General features: G+C 37.2%; 2 long non-coding RNA genes across 3 annotated transcripts in view; both read right to left on the bottom strand.

Moving 5' to 3' along the window:
* Positions 1 to 26,172, bottom strand: part of LOC137094600 (uncharacterized) — a 305,846-nt gene that overhangs the window by 266,415 nt on the left and 13,259 nt on the right. The gene's annotated exons all lie outside the window — the stretch shown is intronic.
* LOC137051708 (uncharacterized) lies at positions 36 to 3,642 on the bottom strand. Its single transcript, XR_010899924.1, has 5 exons — positions 3,409 to 3,642; positions 2,575 to 2,636; positions 2,361 to 2,482; positions 1,992 to 2,126; positions 36 to 500 (listed from the first exon to the last, which is right to left on the bottom strand). It is a non-coding gene; the product is annotated as an uncharacterized lncRNA (long non-coding RNA).

The raw sequence follows: 26,172 nt of genomic DNA, 5'->3' as shown, positions 1-26,172 counted from the left end.
AAATGTACATAAGGTAAACATACATAAAAGGTGTGCATACAAAACAAAAATTAAAAATGAACACAACAAATATTAAATTAAAAACCTATACAAATATGGACAGAATACACAAATTCATAATATTCAATTCTTCCAGAAATAAACAACTTTATTAAAAAATCTACATTGTACACTGTATGCCTTTATGTGTTGTTAACATATCTTAAGTAGCAAAACAAATAAAAATTATGATAATCAAAGTTTTTAATGAGGCAGCAAAATATATATTCAAGTTTGCATGCTACAAAATCTCCCAAATGGGGCAGAGGTCTTTGGATAGTTCATGTCATAAATAAATAAAAAATCTGAAACATACAGCCAGTGCTTGAAATAAGGTCTTCTGTTCAACTGCCTCCACAATGAAAATGAAAAAAATCAGCGAGGTCTCTTTGTCCCCAAGCATCGTCATGTGGATCCTGGCTTGTCTCACTGTTCAGCTAATGCTCCATGTTAGTTCCAACCTTAAAAGAATTTAAAAAAGTTCAGTTTGCTTGCACTGTGACAACATCAGCAGTGTTAAATTACGTAAAAGTTACAATGAAGCAGTGTTGTACTGAATTAAACAAATTGTCACTAATTAGTCATTACATCTGCTGTTCATTTTTCACCAATCAACATACTAATCCTCATGCTGTTTCAAACCGTAAGACTTTGGTTCATCTTCGGAACACAGAAAGGCCTAGAAAGGCAGTAAAGACATTAAAGTAATCCATGTGACTCCAGTAATTCAACCTCAGTTTTATGAAGTGACAAGCGTATATTCTATCCCTTAACCATAATTTACCATTTTATTTACAAAACATTAATCTCAACACGTTCACGAGAGCCCCTTGACGCATGCGTGTTGTGTTGAAAAGAGAGCAAATGTTGTTATGTTTTTTTTTTTTTGTGTTGTTGTTGCAAAAAGCACTCGTGTCGCTTCATAAAACTGAGGTTAGACCACTTGAATCCCATGGATTACTTTAATGCTGTCTGTCCTGGGTCTTAAAGTGGTAGTTGCGTAGGTCGTCAATGGAGGGACAGAAACCTAGCAGATTTCTTTAACATTTGTGTTTCAAAGAACAACGAAAGTCTTACAACGACACGAGGGTAATTCATGAGATAGTTTACCCAAAAATGAAAATGACTAGGTGATTTACTCCCCCTAAAGCCAACCTAGGTGTGTATGACATTCTTCTTTCAGACAAATACAATCTGAGTTATATTAATAAATATCCTGGCTCTTCAAAGCTTTATAATGGAAGCCCATAATTTGAAGCCCAAAAATGCATCCATCCATTATAAAAGTGCTTCACACGGCTCCGGAGATTAATAAGAACCCATTGAAGTGAATTGATGGGATTGTGTAAGAAAAATATCCATATTTAACACGTTATAAAGTAAAATATCTAGCTTCCAATGGACCGCATTAAGTATTCAACTTCTGAAAAAAGCGTAACTGCTGTGAGAATAACGTCGGACGTAGCGTAAAAAAACGTAAATGTCGAGACGATAAAGTTGGACGTAGCGTAAGCGTTTTGAATTGCGAGAGGCGTTACAGTTTCTTTGTAAGTTGAATAAGGAAGGCTGTCTGTCGAAAATTTGTTATTTTAGTCTATAAAGTTTTAAATATGGATATTTTTTCTACAAAAACCCATCGGTTCACTTCAGAAGGCCCTTATTAACCTCATGGAGCCTTATGGATTACTTTCATAATGGATCGATGCACTTTTTTTGGGCTTCAAATTTTGACCATTATAATGCTTGGATTAGTCAGGACATTTATTAATAACTGATTGTGTTCGTCTGAAAGAAGAATAACATATACACCTAGGATGACTTGAGCGTGAGTACATTATGGGATATTTTTTGGGTGAACTATTGGATAATCTATTAACAAGCAAAATCACTAAAGGAAATAATAAATGGATGCACTTTATCAAAGCTAATTTGATAGTGTTGCTTTTACTTACAGGCTGATGGGTGAATGTAATTAAGCTTCTCTTCATTTCAGCATATGTTGGACACACCATGTTGTCCATTTGTGAGGTATGGCGATGATGGCAGGATGGCAGGAAAGGTTTTAAAGGCAATTTCTCCATGATCATCTTTGAAAGACAAGTTAACAGAAAAAAACAGTTTTCACCTATACCAAATGTGTGGACCTGATTTCATATGCACTTAGACACAACCAAAACAACTTATTGAAATTAAAACATACTGTATGAAAATGAGAGAAGACAGCTGAAAAAAAAAATAATAAACTGGTTGTTTCCCAAACAACCTGGTTCTGTACTAGCCCCTGCACTGCACATTGGCCTATCTAATGTTATTCAACTTACCAGCTTGTTAGTAGAGACTCCAAACCCGGAAATGTGCGTCAGATAAGGAAGACATCGAACTTGTGTACTATTGGTGATACTCCAGGACTAGAGTCAAGAACCACTGAGATCCAATCCTTCCTCTGCATTAGAATGAAGCAGGGGAAAATAACCAGAAAAGTATACTAGTCTTTAAAAAATAATTGTGTACAACTTGTTTCAATATCGTACTCACCTTTAATTAAATGGCAGAGGTTCAACTGTTCTAGTCTTTGCTTCACAAATGAATCCATTGGTCTAAAACACAGGTATATAACACATTTAGTACAACATATTTAAAATATAGGCAAACACTGTCATAGCTTCATAAGAAAACGTACTTTAGTTGTATGATTTAGCTACTCCTGTAATACGTTTAATAGTAACATGCATAATATATATTCATATGACAACATTCATTATGAATATAGGCCTACCACATTTCTGCCAAATTATCATAGTTGCAGTTTGTGTTAACTTACTACGGTAAAACTAGGTAATTTGTGGGTTGTTAAACATTCTAACTGTCGTGAACTAACGTTACAATTGTTAGCACAATATTTCAGTTTTCTGCGTCAATGCTGTTGTGAATATCTGCACTCATTCATCTCACAACAGATATTTAGAGTAGTAAGTTATACTGTTGGATATTCGGCGAATTCAAACGCTTCTCCCTGGATCTCACAGCGCTGCTGTGGTGTCGTGTGACCGGGTCTGAGCTCGCGCTGCACGGGCCGAGCTGATAATGCTCCGCGCGGCATTAGATAGTGATTTCAGACTAGGCATAAGTTACTTACTTTCTTTATCGCCGTTAAGTTTCTAAATAGGTACACTAGAATAATGTTTTTACTTTATTACTGCTAGCGAGCTAACTGGGATAGCTATGGTTTATTTCCAATCTATCTCATTTTTCCAGAGAGCATTAACGGGATTTTTTAAAATAAAATTCAGTTTTCGACTATATTCAACGTTTCAGTACACAATACATAATGTTATAAGAGTTGTATTCATAAAAAATGACATGTCTTACCTTTCATTTCATAATCAGGCTGCAGCAGCGTCTTCTGTTGGCAGTAGCTGGACAGTTTGCCGTTAAAATTTGAACCGTCACTGGGGAAACCGTATTTAACCCAACGGCCGGGTTATTACTAAAAATAACCCAACGATGTTAAAATAACCCAACGTTTTGCAAAATAACCCAACATATTGACCCAATATGTGTAACCCAACGGTTGGGTTAAAAAAATAACCCAACGTTTTTTAGTGTGTATACATTGTCGTGTTTCTTTAGAAATAAACAATGGACAAATGGAGTCTTTAAACGTCTCAGATGTAAAGTTATTCACTGTCAAAGTGACTCAAAAATGAATAGGAGTCAATGGGATGCTAAAAGCAGGTGATGGCTTGGTTAGCAATGGCCGCCACTATGGGTGGAACGCTTTCCGAGTGCTAGATTACCCCCTTGGTGTCTACTGTGAGTCTTCAGTGAAAACAGGCTGACAACTTTGCATTTGAAATGAGATAACGTGCGGAGGGGGTGTGGTTTAGTCAGGCGTGAGCAGGAGCAGCTGCAGCGCTGCCGGTCGAGAGAGAGAGACAAAGCTGGGGAAAGATTGTTGAGAAAGTGTTATTGTACCAAGTTTTTGAGAGTTTATTTTGTTTGTATCTAAGAGCTCTGAATAAACACGAGTGAACTTTGCAATGTTATTTCTCTCACAAAATGCTTTCACCACAGCTAACAACAAACACGACATCGACATGAATAAGAACAAGATTCTTCTGTTAAACATAATGAGCAGCATCATTCAATCGGCAGTTTGGGCAAGTGTGGACTGCAGATATACGCATGATTGACCGATCCGAACATAATAAAGTGTGTTCTTTGATTGCTCTCTGTAGTTTAATCATTTAAATAACAGATTTGTTTCATGCTGCTAACAGAAATGAGTGAAGTTGATGGTTTAAGTCACTGGCTTGATTCACTGGGTGTGTTTATATGAACACCAGTAAGCTGATAACTCAAAAAAATCAGCTCATTGAGTTCATCAGTTTTCCCCGTTTACATGCAAACCAGTAAACTGACAATGCAAGTAAACCACGTTTACATGACTTTATTAATAAACCGGGTTATTTCCATGTAGTCACGTCAAAAATAATGTCTGTATCTGACTCTGAGTTTTTCAAATGTTACGTCAGATGTGATGTTAAATAAATAAAACACCGTCAGCGGGAGATTTACGGCTCATATTCTCCTTCATGAAGTTACAGATGCAGCGTTTTGACTGAACCTCTACTTCTGCTGCATGAAAAAAGAACACATCTTTACAGTTTTCTGGGTCTTAAAAGAGTCTGCGTTTGTGATATATGTCCTTATTTCATGCAAAACGCTAGCTCGCTCTGTCTGGATGCGTTTAAATCTGCTCTAAGTTTGCGTTTTTTTTACCTATCGCACAAGCGCACTTCAATAAGCCAACAGAAAGCAGGTTAATGCGTTTACATGCAGCGCGAAATCGAGGTAAGAGGCAAAAAAACTACCCGTTCCGTTTATGACCTTACTCTATTAAAAGAAAACGGGTTACCGCGTTTACATGACCAACAATGAATGTTGATTGTTGGATAAGGGATAATCAGCTTAAGAACGCACATGTAAACGCACCCAATGATTCATAAAGACAGCCAGCAGCAGGACTAACAGTAGGCTATTAAACAACTTAGAAAGAAAGCTTGTGGAATCTTGAATGATTACCTACGCATCAGAACTCACTGATCCCAGATCAGGCATTAATGAGCACTGTTACTCACTCTTTGTGGCGGTGCTGTTGAGTCCATAATATGGTCAAGCCTGTGCTGCTGACATCGACTGATGAACTGAATCCATTATCTACTATAATTATCTGGACGAGCAAAGCAGAGGAAGGGGCGGCAACTTTTCCTGGTATGACATCATAACAGGAGAATTCAAGATCAGCTCATCTGAGCTCTCATTTTTTCAAAGGCAGAGAAAAACAACTAGAACTCAGTTTACACAGATCTAAATTTCTAGCCACTTGGGGACAATATTCAGGCTAGGGGAACTCATATTAATGTTGAAAAACCTCATAAAATAAAAATGTCATGCCATGGGACCTTTAAGGGGCACATGCATCCCTCAGTTGTAAAGGGCATGATGCTTCTGAAAGTAGACATTCAATTTTATGGCATACGAAGTTTACACTGATTTCAATGCAATATCGAGGCTCATCATTGTAAAGGTTTTTGTGTTAGGAGTTAGGGCAGTACTCATTTTTTGCCTATGTGTGCATGTGTGTGTGTGTGTTGCTCATTTGAGTTTCTGCTCGATTGGTCAGCCTAATGTGGCCAGGCTCTGTCGCCCCTGGTAATTGTGCTCATTTCATTTTGGCAGCCTGCGAGGAGCCTGTCCATCACTACAAAGTATAATATATAACACTTATTCAAAAGAGTGTGTGTGCAAAAAAGGGGACAAAATAGGATGCCAAACGCGTGTATGAAGACATAAGCACATGAATGGATGTTAATCAATAACAGCAATTACACAAATTACAATAAATAAATGTATTTAAGAAGCTGTGTGAAAATAAAACCATTAGTGAGAATAGCTCAATCTAGCTTTTACACAACGTACTGTAACTACAGACTAGCTAGAGCTACTGTCTCTAAGGATTAGAACAACAAAAAGCTACGTTGCTAATTTTTATTTAGGCAATGAGTCAAACAAAGCACTGGGAATTCAATTTAGTGAATCAGTTAATTTGGATGATTCATTTAAATCAACCAGTACGGAAACGATTAATTGTTGCTTTTTTAGCTTTTTGACAAATAGCTAATATATTGCTCTGATTGGGGAAAAAACATGATAGTAATATAATGGGAAAGATAATAGCTTATATAACTTCACTTGCAATATAGCTTAGACACTACAGAAAGGCTACAGTGATATCATCAACCTCATCATCATAATTATTATAAAATCTTTTCATTTGCTAAAAAAGATTCATCGCTTCCCTGACTTGGAGCAAAAAGGCTGGATAATTAAGTTTTAAGACGTGATATAAATGTGTGTGAGCGCATGTGCATCTGTGCATATGAGTGTGTGTGTTTGTGTGTGTTGTAGCTCATCTCTCCTGGCCATATGGGGCACAGGAGAGGAACCCTGCACACAGATGGCAGATCGTACAGCATTTTCTCTTCCATCTATCTCACGATCATCTCTTTTATCTCTCTCGCTCACTCTCCTACAGAGTCGACTTTCATACACACACACTTTCTCACAGTCAACTTTCATGCACACACAATACTTAATATTCTTACAATTGCAAACACTACTGAACCCACTCCTACATCCACATATAAGGATAGTAGGGTAACAATTTACAATAAGGTTGTATTAGTTAACATTAGTTAATGCATTAGTTAACATGAAGTAATCATGAACAACCCCTCTGTTCAGAATTAGTTAATCTTTTAACGTTAGTTAATAAAAATACAGCTATTGATGGTTTGCTCACGTTAGTTCACAGTGAATTAACTTATGTTAACAAGATTTGAATAATTTGTATTTGTAAATGTTGAAATTAACATTAACAAAGATATAAATGCTTTAAGTGCAGTTCATCAATAGTTCAGGTCAACTAATGTAGTTAACTGATGTGTGAGTCAGCGGATTGATTCATGATTCAGATCGCCAATGTCACGTGATTTCAGCAGTTTGGCAGTTTGACACTCGATCCAAATCATGAATCATTACGCTGATTCATGACAGTTTTAATCTTTTTTGAGGATTGAAAACAAACGCGGAAGAGAAGACAATGCTGAATAAAGTCGTAGTTTTTGTTATTTTTTGGACCAAAATGTATTTTCGATGCTTCAATAGATTCTAATGAACTAACTGATGTCACATATTGACTACTGTGATGATGTTTTTATTCCCTTTCTGGACATGGACAGTAAAGTGGGCATTCACTTTCATGAAGGAACAGAAAAGCTCTCGTACTAAATATAAAATATCTTAAACTCTGTTCTGAAGATGAACGGAGGTCTTACGGGTGTGAAACGGCATTAGGGTGAGTCATTAATGACATAAATTTCATTTTTGGGTGAACTAACCCTTTAAGTGCAGGCTGGTGGTGGTGGTGTAATGGTGTGGGGGATGTTTTCTTGGCACACTTTACACTCTAAAAAATAATTCAGTGGCTTCGTAAATATCACAGTAATAATTAACTTTATTAACTTAATAAAATCTCTCAATATAATTTACTTGACGGTTTTAGTTAAACATACCAAAATAATTGACAAAAAAATCCAACAGTTAATCTTTTAAAAAATGTATAGTTTTATTTAAGTTTTTTTCACTAAAATAATTTAGTATTCAAATAACCAATTATTTATTTAAAATATACTTAATACATTTATGAAATTTATTTCAAAATATTTGAGAATGGAGAATTAAACCGATCTGTTTCAAGAACCACAAATATTACTTAATTAAAATCAAGATTATTAATATTTAACACACACTGAAGAAATTGAGTAAGTTTACTCGATTAAAACAATGCACCCCTCCCCCACCCTCTGACGTGACGACAGCTCGACGGTTGAGTGAGTGCGGATATTTGAATTCTCCTCAGTCACCAGAGCAGTTTCTTCTTCTCAGCGTCGCAGAATTGGGGCATTTCCTCTGTGAAATTCAGGTTTGTATGTTTTTTTTCTATCTATATAATCATTACTGTGCTTAAAGGCATTTTATTTAATTCAAAACAACATACAGGGACAGTGTGAGTCACCTTAAGTTAACGTGTGGCGTTGGTCTTTGAAACGCCTGCTGTGTGGCTCAAAACACACAACTTTATTCGTAAAGATAATGAATATAATGAATTTGGATGATAAAATCTTATTAAAACTGGGCACTGTTTGTTAATTGTCAGGGTAGGGAGTCTGGCATCTCGCAGCATCTTTCAGCTACGAATGCGGTCTCAAGTTCAAAGTCCACCCGCAGACCACTAACGTTAGTCCATCTCAGGCTCGAGAAACAGCGCTGATATGGTGGAAATGGGATAACAGACCGGTTGATTACACTTGAATTACTTTTAAATGTTTAATTTTTACTTCTAAAATGTTTGTTACATGAGTTTAAATGTTGTAAAATAACTGTTATTCTTTACATGTCAAAACAGTAACTAATATATGCTGTTATTGCTGTACTTGTCGATAATAAAGGCCATGTCATGTACGTTATAAGTGTGTTTGTTTGGACTGTGGAGTATTTTACAAAGGTTTAGAGGAAATTAAAGTTATACCATACAAGTTAGTAATACTCATAAATAAAAACAGTTCATATTAATCATAAATATTGGATTTTAAATGCTTTTTACCCAATTTTTTCTACTCAATTAAATTAGTTAATGTAACAAATGCAGTTACTCAGATCTACTGAATTTTTTTTACTTACATTTACTCAGTTCATATGGTGTCTATAATTGATTTCACTGCTTTAAAATTTACTCAATTTTTTTAGTGTAAAAATGTTTCACCAAAAAAATTGAGTAAATCATTGTATAAGTTTTTAGAGTGTAGGCCCCTTAGTACCAATTGGGCACTGTTTAAATGCCACGGCCTACCTAAGCATTGTTTCTGACCATGTCTAACCCTTTATGACCACTATGTACCCATCCTCTGATGGCTACTTCCAGCAGGATAATGCACCATGTCACAAAGCTCAAATCATTTCAAATTGGTTTCTTGAACATGATAGTGAGTTCAATGTACTAAAATGGCCCCCACAGTCACCAGATCTCAACCCAATAGAGCATCTTTGGGATGTGGAGGAACGGGAGCTTCGTGCCCTGGATGTGCATCCCACAAATCTCCATCAACTGCAAGAAGCTATCCTATCAATATGGGCCAACATTTCTAAAGAATGCTTTCAGCACCTTGTTGAATCAATGCCACGTAGAATTAAGGCAGTTCTGAAGGCAAAAGGGGCTAAAAAACGGTATTAGTATGGTGTTCCTAATAATCCTTTAGTTGAGTATATATATATATATATAAAAAAATACATTTTACTTCAACATTATTTTCAAAAACTTGATTCACAGGTTTAAATTAGAATGTGAATATTAACTTTTTGGACTCCACTGTAGTTACTAAGTCTCTTGTCTAAGTCAGAAAAAGTATTAATTACCCTTCACCCACCCCTCTACCTGTCGGATTTTTATATATTAGCATTGACCACGTAAGCCTGTGGACGTAAATTACATGGTACAAATAATTTACAATCTTTACACCACCAGTTATGAAGATTGAATTATCGAATGAGAGTAGTAAATTACTCCTATTAATCAGTCTTAACTTGCAAACGTCATTAGATATCTTTACCTATGAGAATCATGAAATTAAGACGCAGATTTTATAAAGTAAGAACAAATTCAACCCAAAATCTGTACACACACACACACACACACATGCAAATGTCACTATATTAATTTCATAGTGGCTCATCATTTTGATGAAGTAAAAGAGAGGGGGGAGAGGGAGGACAAAACAAGCTGTGCACAGCCGGAAGGGAGAAAAATATCACATTTTCCAGGTGATGAATTTTTCCAATTTCTCGCAGACAAGTACATAAACTCGTTCAATTAGGAGCAGAATCTGGAAATGAGGGACTGTGGACGGTTGGAGAGCCCGAGCCCTGATGGCTAATTTTATTGAGTGGAAAATTGAATCAAATTGTTTCATTGAAACAATCAGCCTGTACTCCTTCTATTCCACTCAACACAGACACAAAAACATGCTAAAACAAATAAATAAATAAATACCACTATACGGTTCATACTCTTTTGCCAGGCATTACTTAAATGGATCATTTGAGAGTTGAGAGCTCAAAGAGCCCAAACTTGCACAGTCTGTCACTTCCCTTCGACAAAACAAGACACATATTCATTAGATTAAATTAAAACCAACAGATTTCTGACAGTAGAGGAGCCATAACTCCATTCATTTCCATGCATGCGGAGCCGACTCGGTCTCTGTCCTCGCCGGGACATTAGACCGGGTCTTTGGTGCCCTTTAACTGTAAACTGTCCATCTGCTCTACAGCATTTAGCTTGCCAGTGCTTCCCTCCGAGGGTCACATATTGAAGCAGACATCAGAAGAGAACTCCTTGTGGTTTCACATGAATACATTTCAACAATGAGATCACCTCTAATAATGAGAATTCGTTCTGTATTAACCATAAGTCCAAAAGGAGTTGGTCTGTGCAACAGACCCTGCAGAAATAATTTATTTATGTGGTCATTATATATCTTATATAATATAATAGCAGTTGAGAGAGCTAATGTATTCACTGAGCTCATAGGCCAGCATCCAAATAAATATGCTGTGAAATTAAATATTAACCACATGAATACATTACATTTATTTAGTGCACTAACTTCTGATTAAAAAAAAACAAGGAACTTTTATTGAGCCTTTTATCATGGTCTTCTATAATCTATAATATGTTTTCATAGTCTTGGCTTTAGAAACACTCTGGAAACAGTTTCCCATAACGCAGTATGTCATAGTCATTAACAATCATTGCGTATATTATTATTTTTTGATAATTTATCTCAATTTCCATTGGCTATAGCTTAACCACCCTCTTAAAAATAAAGGTTCTAAAAGGGGGTTTTCACAGCAACGGCATAGAAGAACCATTTTCTGTTCCCCAAAGAACCTTTAAATGAACAGTTCTTACAAGAACAAGTCTTTTTTTCTCAGTGTGAAGAATATTTTTATACATTTAAAGAAGCTTTCTCCACTATAAAGAAAATTTTGTGCATTCAAAAGGTTTCATGGATGTTAAAGGTTCTCCATGGCATTATTGATGCCAATAGGGAACCTTTACTGTATGTTAAAGGGGTACTTCAGAGCTGGGAAGAGGAATCTGTATTTAAACTGGGTCATTAATGTAGTAGAAATGTTAAATTATTTTTGAATTTGGTGCTTTCTAGACCGAGAAAAGACAGGAAATGTATTGTCGTCTCATGGGGATGAAAGACAACAATTCCCAGAATGCTTCACTGCCCTGTGAGGCCATTCCCAAAGCCACCGCTACTGAATAACTGGATCACTTTCCCACCACCGCATCAATCTTCATAAAAACAGTTCAGTTAGAGAACAGACACTACAATTAAAAACTGAACGTGTCTGTTCAATATATTGTGATTTAGCCGTTGAGGGAGTGTCACAAATGCAGCAGGAGTCAGATTACACGCATCGTGATGAATGAGCTGAGGTAAACGCATCCGCGCTCACGGCAGTAGTTCTCAGCGCGTGTTCAGGGAAGCACGATTTATTTGAATATACTCCAGGGTTTCTACTGATAGAAAGCCATATGCTAATCGCTGAAGTAACCCTTTAAGTGCACGTACATGCAAGTTTAAAAAGGTAAGACAATCCTTTTGCTTTCAAGGTCTAGACTTAGGGTCTTCTAAACTTAGGGTTCACACTTGTAGTTCGGTTAGTTTGGCTCGTTTGGTCCGGACCAAAAAACAAAAACAAAACATAATAGTCCTGGTCCGCTTAGTGTTCACACGGGCATTTTTAACAGCGAACCTAAAGTTACCGAACCAAAGGCACAGGGAGACAGTAACAACCTGATTGGTCGGCTTATATGACGTAGGAGCTCGCTTACCGAACATTCAAAACAACGCTGTGTGCTGGATTAAACGCGATCATTTTATGCGTGTACATATGGCATTATTTTTACCCGCTGAGAGCTCATGAAGAGCTCATAAAATGTTCAAAACATTCAAAACAGCAGCAGGATTTCCTCCGTTGTGCAGAAAAGAGACAGCCGTTCTGTCGTCTGTACCTGCTAATAGTGGGCTACACAGGAACTTTGATGAGAAGAGCCAGGTATGCTTTTTGTGTGATTTTTCTAGCATTTTCAAAACATGCTCGTCTGACCAAATATTGATTAGGCACTTCCTCGTTGCTCCACGTTTGCCCTCTAACGTTAAAGTTACTCATTTTTCGATACACCGATCTTTCTGCGTCGTCAAATCAGCTGCATTATGCGTGGCATCTTGTGACATTATACGTCCGGTTTTTGGTCCGTTTACACGTCTTTGGTCCGTGTTGCGTTCATATATCAATCGAACTGCACCAGAGTTCGTTTGGAATCGGACCGAGACCCATCTTTTTAGCGGTCTCGGTCCGCTTATTTGGTGCGCACCAGGGTTCGGATGGCAGCGTTCACATATGTTCAAATGAACCAAACTAACCGAGCAACCGCACCAGGGTTCATTTTAATCGAACCAAACATGGCAAGTGTGAACGCACCCTTAATCACACCACCACCATGTAAAAACAACAATAGAAAATAATCAGACATCACACTGAACAAGAGTTCTAAAAACTAGTTTCCACAATGAAGGGATTTTTTCCTAATGCGATATAAATCAATCCGGGACGAAATAAAACCTGTTCATATGTTTCTAATTACATCAGTAAATCTCTAAATCCATGACTAATTAGTGACAAATCAATAACACATTTGGTACATCTCTCTAAGCTCATAAACCAACAAAGCAACCTACATAAACCGCTGTACAAGATGGTCTAGTATCAGCGCTCATAACTTAGAGAACCAACCAGTCGGGTACAGAAAAAGCAGTAACTACTGAAAGAAAGGTGGAGATTTAAACTGGCACAGAAACTAACACAACTTGGCCTATTACCGTTCTCTCTCAGTGGTTCCATTGATACAGTGCATCCGTAAAGTATTCACAGCGCTTAACTTTAACATTTTGTTATGTTACAGCCTTACTCGAAAATACATTGAATTCATTATTTGTCTCTCAATTCTACAAACAATACCCCATAATGCCAATGTGAAAGAAGTTTGTTTGAAATCTTAGCAAATGTATATATAAAAAATATAAAAAAACGCCAAAATTCACATGTACAGTAAAAAAATCAACCTCAGGTGCTTCTGTCACTGATCATCCTTGAGATGTTTCTACAACTTGGTTGAAGCCCACCTGTGGTAAATTCAGCTGATGTTTTTGATAACAGTGCATGTCAGAACACAAACCCAGCCATGAAGTCCAAGCAATTGTCTGTTAGGCATGGGCGATATGGCCTAAATTCCATATTGAGATATACGTGGCAGCCTTTTGCGATAAGGATATATATTGCGATATATAAAATCTAATAGAACCTTCTGAAAAATTCTGCTTCAATGTCCTTGGTTCTTAAATGCCACTCAAGATGCAGAGAGCAGGAAAAACTGGTGTCTTTTTAGGTAAGGAACAGACACTATACTGACAATACTTTCAGTATTAGGCAAAGGCAATCCTTTTGTGTAATGCACAGATACTTTAAATAAAAACATATTTCAGACAAAGTTAAATAATACATAAGCATTCAAAGGCTGTATGCTGTTTAAAAGTAAACATTGTTTATAAAAAAGATCAAGTAAAACAATCAACCCAGGCATAATTATTAGTAGTAGTAGAGACAAAATTCTTATTAACATTTCATAGAGACAAAGTTAAATCTACTGTACAACAGTAGCCTAATATATTAAGAAAATTCTCACGTCCAACCAAACTTTTATTATGATGGGTTGCCGTGAAGACCTTTGAGTGTGTTCATTTCATGATATCATAGTTTTCTCAAATGAAACGGTAAATTCTCATGAAGTGACAGTTTATGCATTCATGTCCTCATTTAAAGACACACGGCAGAGACTACAAAGACAGCAAGCAAGCGTATGTGTGTGGCGTGCGCATGCCCGCACATCTGCATGTCTGATTACTTAAATCCAAAACAAATCCAAATGGATGTTGCACTGGTCTTTTTCTCAGCTCCTCTGTTTCGCTTTTAACTTTGTTTACTAAAGATGACGAATACGATGAAGCGTTGCAATCAGTTGCAGCTCGTGGCAGCATTGAAAGTCCCAGTGAGCACAGTGACCTCCATAATCCATAAATTGTAGAAGTTTGGAACCATCAGGACTCTTTCTAGAGCTGGCCGCCCAGCCAAACTGAGAGATCGGGGGAGAAGGACCTTAGTCATGGAGAAGACCAAGAATTTGATGGTCACTTTGACAGAGTTCCAGCATTTCTCTGTGGAGAGAGGAGAACCTTCCAGAAGAACTACCATCACTCCAACAATCAGGCCTGTATGGTAGAGTGGCCAGACGGAAGCCACTCCTCTGTGAAAGGCACATGAAAGTCCGCCTGGAGTTTGACAAATGGCACCTGAAGGACTCTTAGCCCATGAGAAACAAAACTCTCTGGTCTGATGAAACAAAAGTTGAACTTTTTGGCCTGAATTGCAAGCGTCATGTCTGGATAAAACCAGGCACTGCTCATCACCTGGCCAATGCCATCCCTACAGGGAAGCATGGTGGTGGCAGCATCATGCTGAGGGGATGTTCTTCAGCTGCAGGAACTGGGAGACTAGTCAAGATTGAGGGAATGATGAATGCAGCAATGTGCAGAGACATTCTTGATGAAAACCTGCTTCAGAGCGATCTGGACCTCAGCCTGGGGCGAAGGTTCAACTTCCAACAGGACAAGGTCCCTAAGCACACAGTCAAGATAACAAAGGAGTGGCTACGGGACAACTCTGTGAATTTTCTTGAGTGGCCCAGACAGAGCCCTGACATAAATCTGATTGAACATCTCTGGAGAGATCTGAAAATGGCTGTGCACGACATGCCCCATCCAACCTGATGGACCTTGAGAGGTCCTGCAAAGAAGAATTGGAGAAACTGCCCAAAAATAAATGTGCTAAGCTTGTTGTATCATACTCAAAAAAGCTGTAATTGGTGCCAAAGGTGCTTCAACAAAGCATTGAGCAAAGGCTGTGAATACTTTTGTACATGTGATTTTTTCATTTTTGTTTTTCTAATAAATTTGCAAAGATTCCAAACAAACTTATTTCACGTTGTCATTATGGGATATTGTTTGTAGAATTGAGGAAACAATAATGAATTGAATCCATTTTGGAATAAGGCTGTAACAACAAAATATGCACTGTAGAAACCTCACCAATTATAATGACGACAATTATATTAGTTTTCTTTAGGCAACACTGATCGTTGAAGAGTTAGACAATACTGTACTGCTCAAATCTGAAAATGCCTAATTTTGAGTGGCGAACGGAGAAGTAGTTTGTGGTCTCTTCTGAATTCGCTCCAGATAGTGCTCAGAAATGTGGCACCTAGAAAAACATGCCAGCGGTTCAGATATGCAACATTAGAACAAAATCATTGATGCAGGAGCTGGAATTATTTGTCCAAAGTACTTTCAGTATTGCATTGCTGCCCAGGGAGAATCACCACTGGCCCTGGCTTGCTATTACACACACACACACACACACACGTTTATACACATACATTACTGTTCAAATGTTTGAGGTTAATAGACTATTTAAAGTAGTGCGTTGTTTTTACTTTTGATTTAAACAATCCTAAAAAAAAATTAAAAAAGCATCACATTTTCCATGAAAATATTAAACAGCTGTTTTCAACATTAAAAATTATAAATTCTCATATTAGAATGATTTCTGAAAGATCGTGCCACTAAAGACTGGGAGTAATGATGCTGAAAATTCAGCTTTACCAACACAGGAATAAATTACAGTTTAAAATATATTATAATAGAAAATTATTTAAAAGAAAAAAGTTAAACTTTTATGATCAAATGCAGTCTTATAAGTAATATACTTGATTGATAAATCACAAACTTTTGAAAAGTACACATTTATATGAAACATGCATGTATCATATTATTGTTGTTATTATTATTAAACAAAAAGTTCCATAAACTTACATTTGTTTCAGGTATCAAATTTTCTGCCATTTCTTTTTATCTCTCAAGGTTTTCCACTCATCAACGATTTGTTCAAGTTACATCATCATTAAACATGCCTGACATGCTAACATTTACTATTTCTAGACCACACTATGACATACAGCAGACGCAGCATCACAACTAGGATAAATGCTATATGTAGTAGCCATTTAAACAGAGAGGAAAGTTTATGAGACGTAATGAGAACGATTTAGTGGTGAAGCTGTCATTACAGACAAGCGTCTCATCATGTTTTATTGACAACACGCATCTTCAGTTAGCCAGCGGGGAGGCAGTAACCCAGAGGCTACAGATTGAACAGACGCAGGAAGCTAATGTGCTAATGCTGCCGCTTAATGACTCAGTGAGAGCTTAGCAAACTGTCCACTATAATAAGAAAGAACATCCTGTTCAAAAAGGCAACATAGCTGTAAGTGATGCCATTATCTGTTTATTGCCAATTACAGACATTATAACTTTAGTTTTTGGGGGTTATTTTCCATTTATTGGTTTGTTTATTTGTTTTAACTAACGTTAGTAGGTTTGGGTTGATTTAATGCTTGATAAATTGATCAAATAATGAGTGGTATCTTGCTGTATATGAGCATCTAACAATAACACGTGTGAATCTAACATGTTAGCAAGTGTGTGTGTGATTAGGATTCACTTAACTAAAATATGGGATTGTCCACGGAAGTTAGCTTATCTGAGAAAACATCAATATACATGTAGACATATACATAAAGTGGTTTTTGATTCTAAAAATGCAAAAAGTTTACTTGAATGGTTACTGTAAAGGGATACTTCAACAACATTACAATCAACCAATCAGATTTGAGGAAGAAGTTTCTAGTTTAAAAGGTGTCATGAACTGGCTTTTTAAAAAAAATTATACTGTTGTCTAAGGTCAACTAATGATGTTTGTGTGGTTTTTACATTCAAAAACATCATAAATAATAAGTAATAGGTTATTTTCTGCACTGGTTTTGAGGCTCTCTCCTGAACACTGGGTTTTGATGGGCACTGGAGACTTGAAAGTAAACGGCCATGGCTAGGATTGGATAAGATTAGCATATTTAATGAGCTTCAGCTCCCCTGTCAGTTCAGTTTTTCTCGATCACATGGCTTGTAAACGTCTTTATCAAGCAAACACAATGATTTATTTCTCATCCACCCACGATTGATTGGCATATTATTTTTCACATGGCCCGCCTAATCGGTGGATATAAAGCGCGAACCGCATGCACACACACCCAGATCAAGAAAGGAATATTTCACTATATGAGATTCACTGCCTGCCGATGGGTTTTCATTTTGGTAGCCCGTCTGGAAAACACATACTACTGTTACATATAAAAAAGATGTTTTACTCACATAAGTTTGTTGCGCCACTCCTGTCGGATCCTATTTAGAAAGCACAACATTGTGTCTGCAAATCCAGCACTTGAGACTTGTTTACAAACGATTACGCAGTGAAATGACGCGAACACGCGCATCACACATTACTAATATTAGGATCCGAAGGAAGCTTATACAGTGAATGTTCTTCCACAACATCTTGCTATCTTCTTCAGCATGTCTATTGCTAGCAATCCGAACACCTCCATGAGTCGGTGGGCGGGGCTAGCGAATTACACAAGCTTATTATTCTGTAGAGGCGTGTTTTCGTTGCAATCGTTTTCTGGGCCTGGTGTCTATACCAGGGGTTTTCAAACTTTATGATGCCAAGGACCCACAAATATGACAAACCTTTTTGAAGGACACCCTTCCTAAAACCAATCTTCATGTACAAATAAATATTTTAACTGTTAGATAAATATTAAGTGTTACATTATAAATAAAACATTGTTTTCCATCTTAAATTGGCTATTAATGTTGGGTGTATAAACCTGAAGAAGTCAACAAAAAAAATATTTGTATACAACTTTCACAATAAATGCATGGAAGCAGTGTACATACTATATTAAGAAAACAATTTTTAAAAAAAAGCTTGAGGTGACTATAGTGAGGAAAAACTCACTAAAGATACTAAGCAAACAGATACAATTCTGGAATGTATATGGCAAGAAAGGAGAGAAACATTTAGAAATTAACCAATTAGAATATTCGGTAGACTTTATCCATTTTTGCTTTGTCTTTATTCTCTGAAATTTTCTGGGGACCCCTTAGAAACTTCTGGAGGACCCCTGGGGGTCCCCGGACTCCAGTTTGAAAACCCCTGGTCTATACTATACTACAAGCTCTGAAACTTACAGGATATTCATATATTACCATTACCTTTTATTTATCAAAAGCTCAAGGGAAAGTAGATTTCTCAATTCATCACCCCTTTAATAAGTTTAGGCTTACAACCAGGGTTGTATCTTGATGATGTTGTTGTTTATCAAATATCATCCAATTTAGAGCATAAAGAAAACGCTTAACAAAACTGTGTTCTTAAGCACTACCAAGTCATGAATGAATGAATGAATGAATGAATGAATGAATGAATGAAATTATTTTATTTCAAGCAACATATAAAGACACATAAAGGCCATAAAGAAGCATTTTGATAAGTCAGTACAACAAGTGAAATTCATCATACTTAATACTGTATAAACAGAAGGTCTTATCTCATTACAAGGAGTGTGCGGTTTAATTGTGTGGATTTGTATATAGAATCTGTGTTATTTTACCTTTAGGTATTCGGATTACCATTGTTGGTATTATTAAATTAGTATAGATTATGTATTCACAGTCTGTTATCTTACCCGGTATGTATTCTGATTATCATTAGTAAATTTATCAGAATTGCCGCTGGCAGGAATATATGGTGTGTATCTAAGGATTGTTGTGTTATTATTTTAGTTTGTTTCTGTTTTTTCTTGCTTTGTTTTTGGGGGGGATTTCTGTTTAATGTTTTTTTTTTTTCTTTATATGAATATATAGTGAATTGTAATTATATATTATATATATTCAATTGTCATAGTTTTATGTAACAGCATAGCAGTGTCTGGGTCAATTACATTTTACTATCGAGTTCCAATTATAGTGTTTATTATCATTTTTTATAAGATTTTCTGTTCGTTGTTTAGGGTTAGTTAACTATAAAAACGCGACTTTTTGGTTGCGTCGGTTTGAACTGAAGCGTTAACTGCCGTTCATTCAATTTAAGAATTGTATGACGCCAAAAATTCATATTGGTGTAAACAAGCCTTTAGCCTGAAGGAATTCCCAATAGCTTTACATAAAACCTACTGGTTTATCAGTGGTTTGGTTTGTTCCCATTTAGATTGTAAATGTGCATGTGTTTGTTTGAATTGGAAAGTCTGTTGGAAAACATATGTTTGAGGAAACCAGATTTCCTAAGCTAGAGGAAACCGCACAATCCCCGAAGACAGACAGGAAGTCCATGCAGCAGGACACCAGCTGACATCACGACACACAACCAATGCCCCTTAAAGATTCTCAAGGGCCATTCGACGCCATAATTTAGTCCAAGGTGCACACATTCATTTTCTCAAGATGGCAGAGTAAGAGCTCAAGATTTTCCACCCCTCCCTCAAGGCCTGACTGGTTTCCTGCAGGCCTTCCCACCCCCTGCGGTGCAGCGCACAGACAGATCGCTGACATTCAGGCGTTGGGCCGCGAGCTCGCAGGAATTCCTTGACAGAGACATAATGGCCTCCGGAGCACGGCGGTTCCTTTGGATTTGTTCCCTTGACTTCACACGTCTTCCCATCTCCTCCTGCGCACACGAAACGCCCTGTCAAAGAGGTCAGCGTTCAGGGTCATCAGTCACGTCACTAGGTCGTTTCCCGTCGATATTCGGCTTGATGTGTGCATCCCAGACATGTGGATCGGCGCTCGCGTTCGTACGGATCTGGAACCCTGCCACTCTTCCTCTCTCCTCACCTGCAGCTCCACAGCAGGATCCCTCTGACATTCCCAGATCGTAAAACTCACAAGGATGTTGTTTCTGGTCCCACCCCCCCTCTTCTGTAGCGTGTGAACTGGCCATTCAGTCGGCGGACCCCAAGCATCCTCTGAGGGTGCGTCCATTTTTTTCACGGTTGAGGGCCAGAAAGGGAAAACTGCAAAACTTAAATCATGCACTGTAATAATGCAGTTCTTCTGGTGTGTTTGCAGTATGTCTTCCCACAGTTGTCAAATCTCAAAATATCTATACAATACGATACAAAAAAAAAAAAATTCTTAAAGGAACACTCCACAGTTTTAAGAAATAGGGCTTTTTCAACTTCGTTCCTACATTAGATATGTGGGCAAATGCATTTTTGTCTCAGTGCATGCATTGTTTTAGTTTGGCAGGGTCGCCGCTAGCTTAGCATAATAAATGGAATCCTATGTATCTCTGCGCCCAAGTAGCAGTGCTTCGCCTGTGCTTCCCCATTATATAGTCCCAAGTAAATATCTGCCTAGGAAATGGTCCTGTCTTAATCTGCATTGCTATTTGAACTTGATGTAAACACGCAGGCCACAAAAAGTAATTAGGTGTTGTTGTTTTTTGGATCACTTTTACTTAGGACATGCTAACTGGCAACATAGGATTCCATTCATTATGCTAAGCTAAGCTAGCTGCGCCCCTGCCAAAACTAAAACAATGTGTTCCTTTAAAGCGTAGCTTAGAAAAAATTCCAAGACCTACTGTATTTTTTTTCTTGAAAAATACATCTAAAAATTATAAAAACAGGTTTGTCTTATATTCAGGGTCTCGACTTTTACGTCAACAATACACCCGCAACAATAGTTGGCGCCAAACACATGTAAAACGTGTGTTCCAAAAACTATTGTGTGTCGGAGTGTAATGTTAGAAGAGCGCAAGCATAAGAAGGCCATCTTAAATATACTAACAGTCAAAAGAAAAGCTTACCATCTAAGATGCCTATCATGTTTGCGTGCCTCACTGACGGGACCAAACTTCACCCACACATTATTTTAAAATGCTAAGATGGTAGCCACAGTTCAAATGTACAACTATATTAAGAATTCACTACTACTGTTAATGAAATGTTAATAGGATACATGGTTTTCACTATGGATAGCACAATTGTTATATAACTCAGATAGTCTACAAGTTATTTTTATGGTCTGCCAAAAAGTGTTCATTTTTAAATGTTGGTACATTGTACCAGTATTCAATACAGTAGTTCAATACAAAAATGAAAAATATGCTAAACATTTTTTTCTTTTATTTCTTTGTAAAATACAAGATTTGGTTTTCAAAAAGCCTTTTTCCAAAAGGTACATCTTGAAAAAGGGGGGGTTGTCTTATAACCAGTGTCGTTTTCCATTCTGAACAACTATACGGTAAATGGTCTCTATTAACAATTGACCAAGCAACAAGATGAACTCTGCAACAATATTACAGTTAAGCTATTCCTGAAGTCCTCCATGTTCATTTTCATAACTGACATGCAAGATGGCGCAAGTCCATGGAGTTATACGGCAAAGCACAAAAGTAGCTCCGGTTTCAGAGTAGACAGTCTGATATACAGCACTGCAATGGACAAGGATAAATATCAGGAAATATCTGAAAGAAATTATATACTGAGAGTGAATGACGGATGGACAGATGAATCTACAGTACAGGTCAGGGTCTAAGGCCAGGAAACTACAGTCACACATTAAACCAAATAAGTAGACTAAAACAACAACAAGAAAATGAACACTGCAGTCACCTCACTAGCTGTAACAAAGTAGTGCAGCATGCACCATGAAACAACACATGCAATATGTAAAGCTCTTCAGCAAACAGCTCTAATTTGCTTCTTAATTACCTTTGACTGGCTCCAAGTACACTTAGGAGAGGCTCCCTACTGCCCAGAGTCCTCATTCTCCTTATTCAATAATAAACAAACATATGCACTCAAACCCAACCACATGCACACACACTCATTTAATACACTCCTCTGCAAGTAGATTTAAGACACTCTCTCCATAGTTTCCTGTTTACTACTGTTTACCACTCATTAGCTTTGGCGCTGGATGATTGGATGCTCTCACAGGAAAGACTGGCTCTCTGTCGGACTGACTGTCTCTTTCATTTTACCCCACTCGCTTTCTCTCTCCACTGTCTGGCCCGCACGAGTCTGTCACAAATGGATACACAGACAGGATGGTCTACACAAGTGGCTGCCAGAAACGCACAAAAGGAGTGAGAGAGAATAAGTGCTGATGTTAAGAGAAATTAACTTTTTTTCCCATAGTGCCGCAAGACCTGAGAGGTCAACAACTGCTGACTACTAATACATAACAGACTGAAAGAGGACTGATTTATCTGGTGTGATGAAGAAACATCCATTTCATCCCACAAAAAAAGTGTAAAGACACTTAAATCACACTTACAAATGCATGAATGACATTGCATTTGCAAAATATCAAAGGAAGTGGCATTTATTTGATATAAAAGATAGCGCAGGAACACTTTTGAGTTTGTTTTAAATAATAAAATAGATACACCGATTTAATAATAAGACTTTTTTGGTTGTTGAAATTTCAGAAAACTTTTTAAAGTGAACTGCACCTGTAAACTAGTGTTGTAACGATACTATAAACATATCTTCCGAAGCTATACCCATTAGTATCATGATACTGTGCAGTACTGCTAATTCACAATTCAAATCTACAAAAAGGACCACGTTTTTAAAATACTATACATGTAAATGAAAACTACTTAGACTACATTTTTAAATGGTACATTTTCCTCTAAATACTTAATGAGAATTAATTTATTGTTACCAATCAAATTAATTCAGTGTTTAAAAAAAATCCATGTCAATTTACTAACGGTTTACTAACAGCTTGCTCCAGCGCTCCAGAAACTACACTGAATGGTGTGGACAGTTATTTTTGAGGCTGACCTTATTGCATGTCAAAAAGCACATCTGAACCAGACGCTAACTGGTAGATTGCATTGGTCATTATGAAAATTATCCATAATGCGTCTGTGTTCTTTAATTTGAACGTCATCAGTAGATCACACGCAGAACTTTCCACTCCCATCGCTGCTTTTTTGGAATTGCACTCTTTTATTGTACTCTTCAAGTAAATCTGGCCCTTAGATATTTAATGCTGCTCAGAGATGGTATTAATGCATACAATGTGATTATAATTGCAAATATAATGTTATGAGAGTAATATTTTAAATATAATATTCTGAATGTAGAAATACGACATTTTGAAGAAAACAAAATTGTTCTTCTGAGAAGGTGTGTTCTGCTTTGTTTAGAACTATTTTAATTGTAAAAATATAAATATGGACAATGTTGGCAACACTAATATATTTTAGTTTAAAAATGTATCTTCTCTCCGTTTTGGCCTTCTGTCCATTGAGACTGTGTTTTTGTCAATGAAGATGGAGCTTTTTAAAAATGTTCTTCCAAGTGGATACATTTGAAAATGTTTTTTGCATTGTAGACTGTGAAAATAGAGGCATTTGAAAACGATGACGCATGTTTAGTTATGTGGCACATATTGTACCCATAGATAATCTTTGGTAATAAGGCATTATTGTGCCTGCTATATACTTTTAAAGTGTTGCTAAAGAGAAATTTTCCTTTGTCTTCATATTGCATTCCTGCAAAGATGACTGAGAATGTACTCACAACTGCTGTCCTAGAGCAAAACATGATGACAATTGCGTTTTAGACCATGCAATTTTTGTGTGCAACCTGGACGCAACATTGATTGGGAAAATAATTTGCTAATAAACTGAATGTGCCAGAAGAATAGCGTGAGAACTCCCTGTCATCTTGTGAACTTCTAGTATGTTTTACACATTTTTACACACATTTATAAAAGTGGATGCTGAGCAACTAAACTGTAGTGTGGAAAGGGAGCGTTTTGAAATAAAAAATATGGTGGCGATATTTGGAAAAACAGCACTCTTGCTCGTGTCATATAGCTTAACTATATATTGTTTTATAAATATAAAAAAAAACGATATACAAAAACTATAAAAACTCATACAGAAGCCCTTTTGCCCCCATGTCTTGAAATTTTCAAATATGACTGGAGAAAAGTATGAATTCATTACACTGTTAAAAACGACATTATACGGATTTAAGTGATCGATAAGAACCGAGTGCAAATGTGACAGGAATTGCGACATATCCCAAGGATTTGTGCTAATGCTAACCAGCTAAACCTTGAGCTCTTTCTTGAGTTTGAAGCCTGAAGACTGAATGTTAATCTGGGATCAGATGTTTTAGCAAAATAATCATTTAGATGCTTCTGATCTTCACCTTCAGTTTCTTGCCAAGTTCTTCGTCCATCCCTTCACTTTCACACATCTGAGTCTAAATCAGTCTTGTCTTTCCAATGTCTTTCAGTCTGTCTTTTTCCTGCACTCATTTGTTCTCTCAATCCTTCTCTCTCTCTCTCTCTCTCTATGCTGACAGTAATGATGAGCTATGTTCAGTCAGGCTGGAGATGAGAGACACATCAATCTGTCTCTTCCGACACACTTTACATTTGATTTGTTTTCATTGGGCCAGAGTTCCACACCAAAGCTCTAGAAGAAGAGTGTGAAAGAGAACGATTTGAAGGTATAAAAGACTCATACCGCAACTGCTAAGCTTTCATGCACCAGAAACTTCATGTTCTCACTGTCACCCACAAAAGGCAGTAGACCTTCATGTTACCTAGCGATTAGAAGAAAGACAGATTCATTTCGAAGAACGCATGGAGTTCGGATGCATCATTTTCTCCTTTAATATTTCAGAGGCGTTTGTTTGTCAGCTGTGTGTGTGTGTGTGTGTGTGTGTGTGTGTGTGGCTGCAGGCGGTGTGTTCTGCAGTAATGGGAACGGTGTTTGAGACTGAGACTGTATTAACAGGATAATTGAGTTGCTCGATCAGGCAGAGCCGAATTCTGTAAAGATTCGTAGAGTTGGGCAGACTAAACCGCCTCCGCCTCTCTTTCGTTCTTTCTTTCTTACAGTTCACTATTCTTTCTCATGCAAACATGCGATGCTTTATTTGTAAATGCCTATCACAAACACACTAAAATAATAAATGTTTACAACACTACACACCATCTCTAAACCTAACCCTCTCGGAAACCTGAAATATATATTTCAATTAAAATATGATGTGGCCAATTTTTGGAGCCTTTGAAATACTGAGATCAAGCACACAAAACAGGTTTCATTATTAGTGGCAAGATTTTAGACTATTAAGGACATTTCATAAAGCCAAAACCTGTAAACCTACATACATTTACTCACAGAAGAACTCGATTTATATAAATTAAGTTTATAAACCTAAAAACTGAGTATTTTTTTTCTTTTTGATAGATAGATCAATCGATCTTGTGGCTGTACTACTGTAACAGCAAATGTTTTACCATTTAGGGATCGACCTCATTGACTTTCATTGGAATTGCCACACTGTATGTATTTTTAATGGGTGAAGTCAAAATGTTTTTTGTGATAAATCCATAGTTATCCATACTAAACCCATATTACTCCTTTAAAAAGAAAAAAAGGATTTCCCCCTGCGATGTGAACAGAACGGGATTACACACTCATCCGAGGAGCGACTCGGGTGTGAACGCGGCCTGTGAGACTTTACTGACGTTGTTATAAACTATTCTGTCTCTCCTCTTCTCTTTTTCTCTCTCTCTCTCTTTCTCCAGATGGTAATGTTCTCTTTCTCGTCCCTGTGCAGACTCAGCTCCTGTATGGTAGGAGATTTATGGGGGCCCTTCGTCTCAAAATCACCACTCTGAGTCCTCGCACACACCGGGGTGTGTGTGGGTGTGTTTGACAGCGTATCTCAGAGTTGCAGCTTGTGTGCGTGTGTGTGTGTGTGAGTGAGAGTGTGTGTGTGTGTGTGTGTGTTTACATTCTACCCTGCAGTGCATGCGCGCACACTCTATAACACACTCGTAACCACATAAACATACTGCAAACAAACGGGTGTACGGC

Source organism: Pseudorasbora parva, chromosome 2 (genome assembly GCF_024679245.1).
Source record: "Pseudorasbora parva isolate DD20220531a chromosome 2, ASM2467924v1, whole genome shotgun sequence".
Taxonomy (NCBI): domain Eukaryota; kingdom Metazoa; phylum Chordata; class Actinopteri; order Cypriniformes; family Gobionidae; genus Pseudorasbora; species Pseudorasbora parva.
The sequence above is the reverse complement of the archived record's forward strand: the minus strand, read 5'-3'. Positions and strand labels throughout refer to the sequence as shown.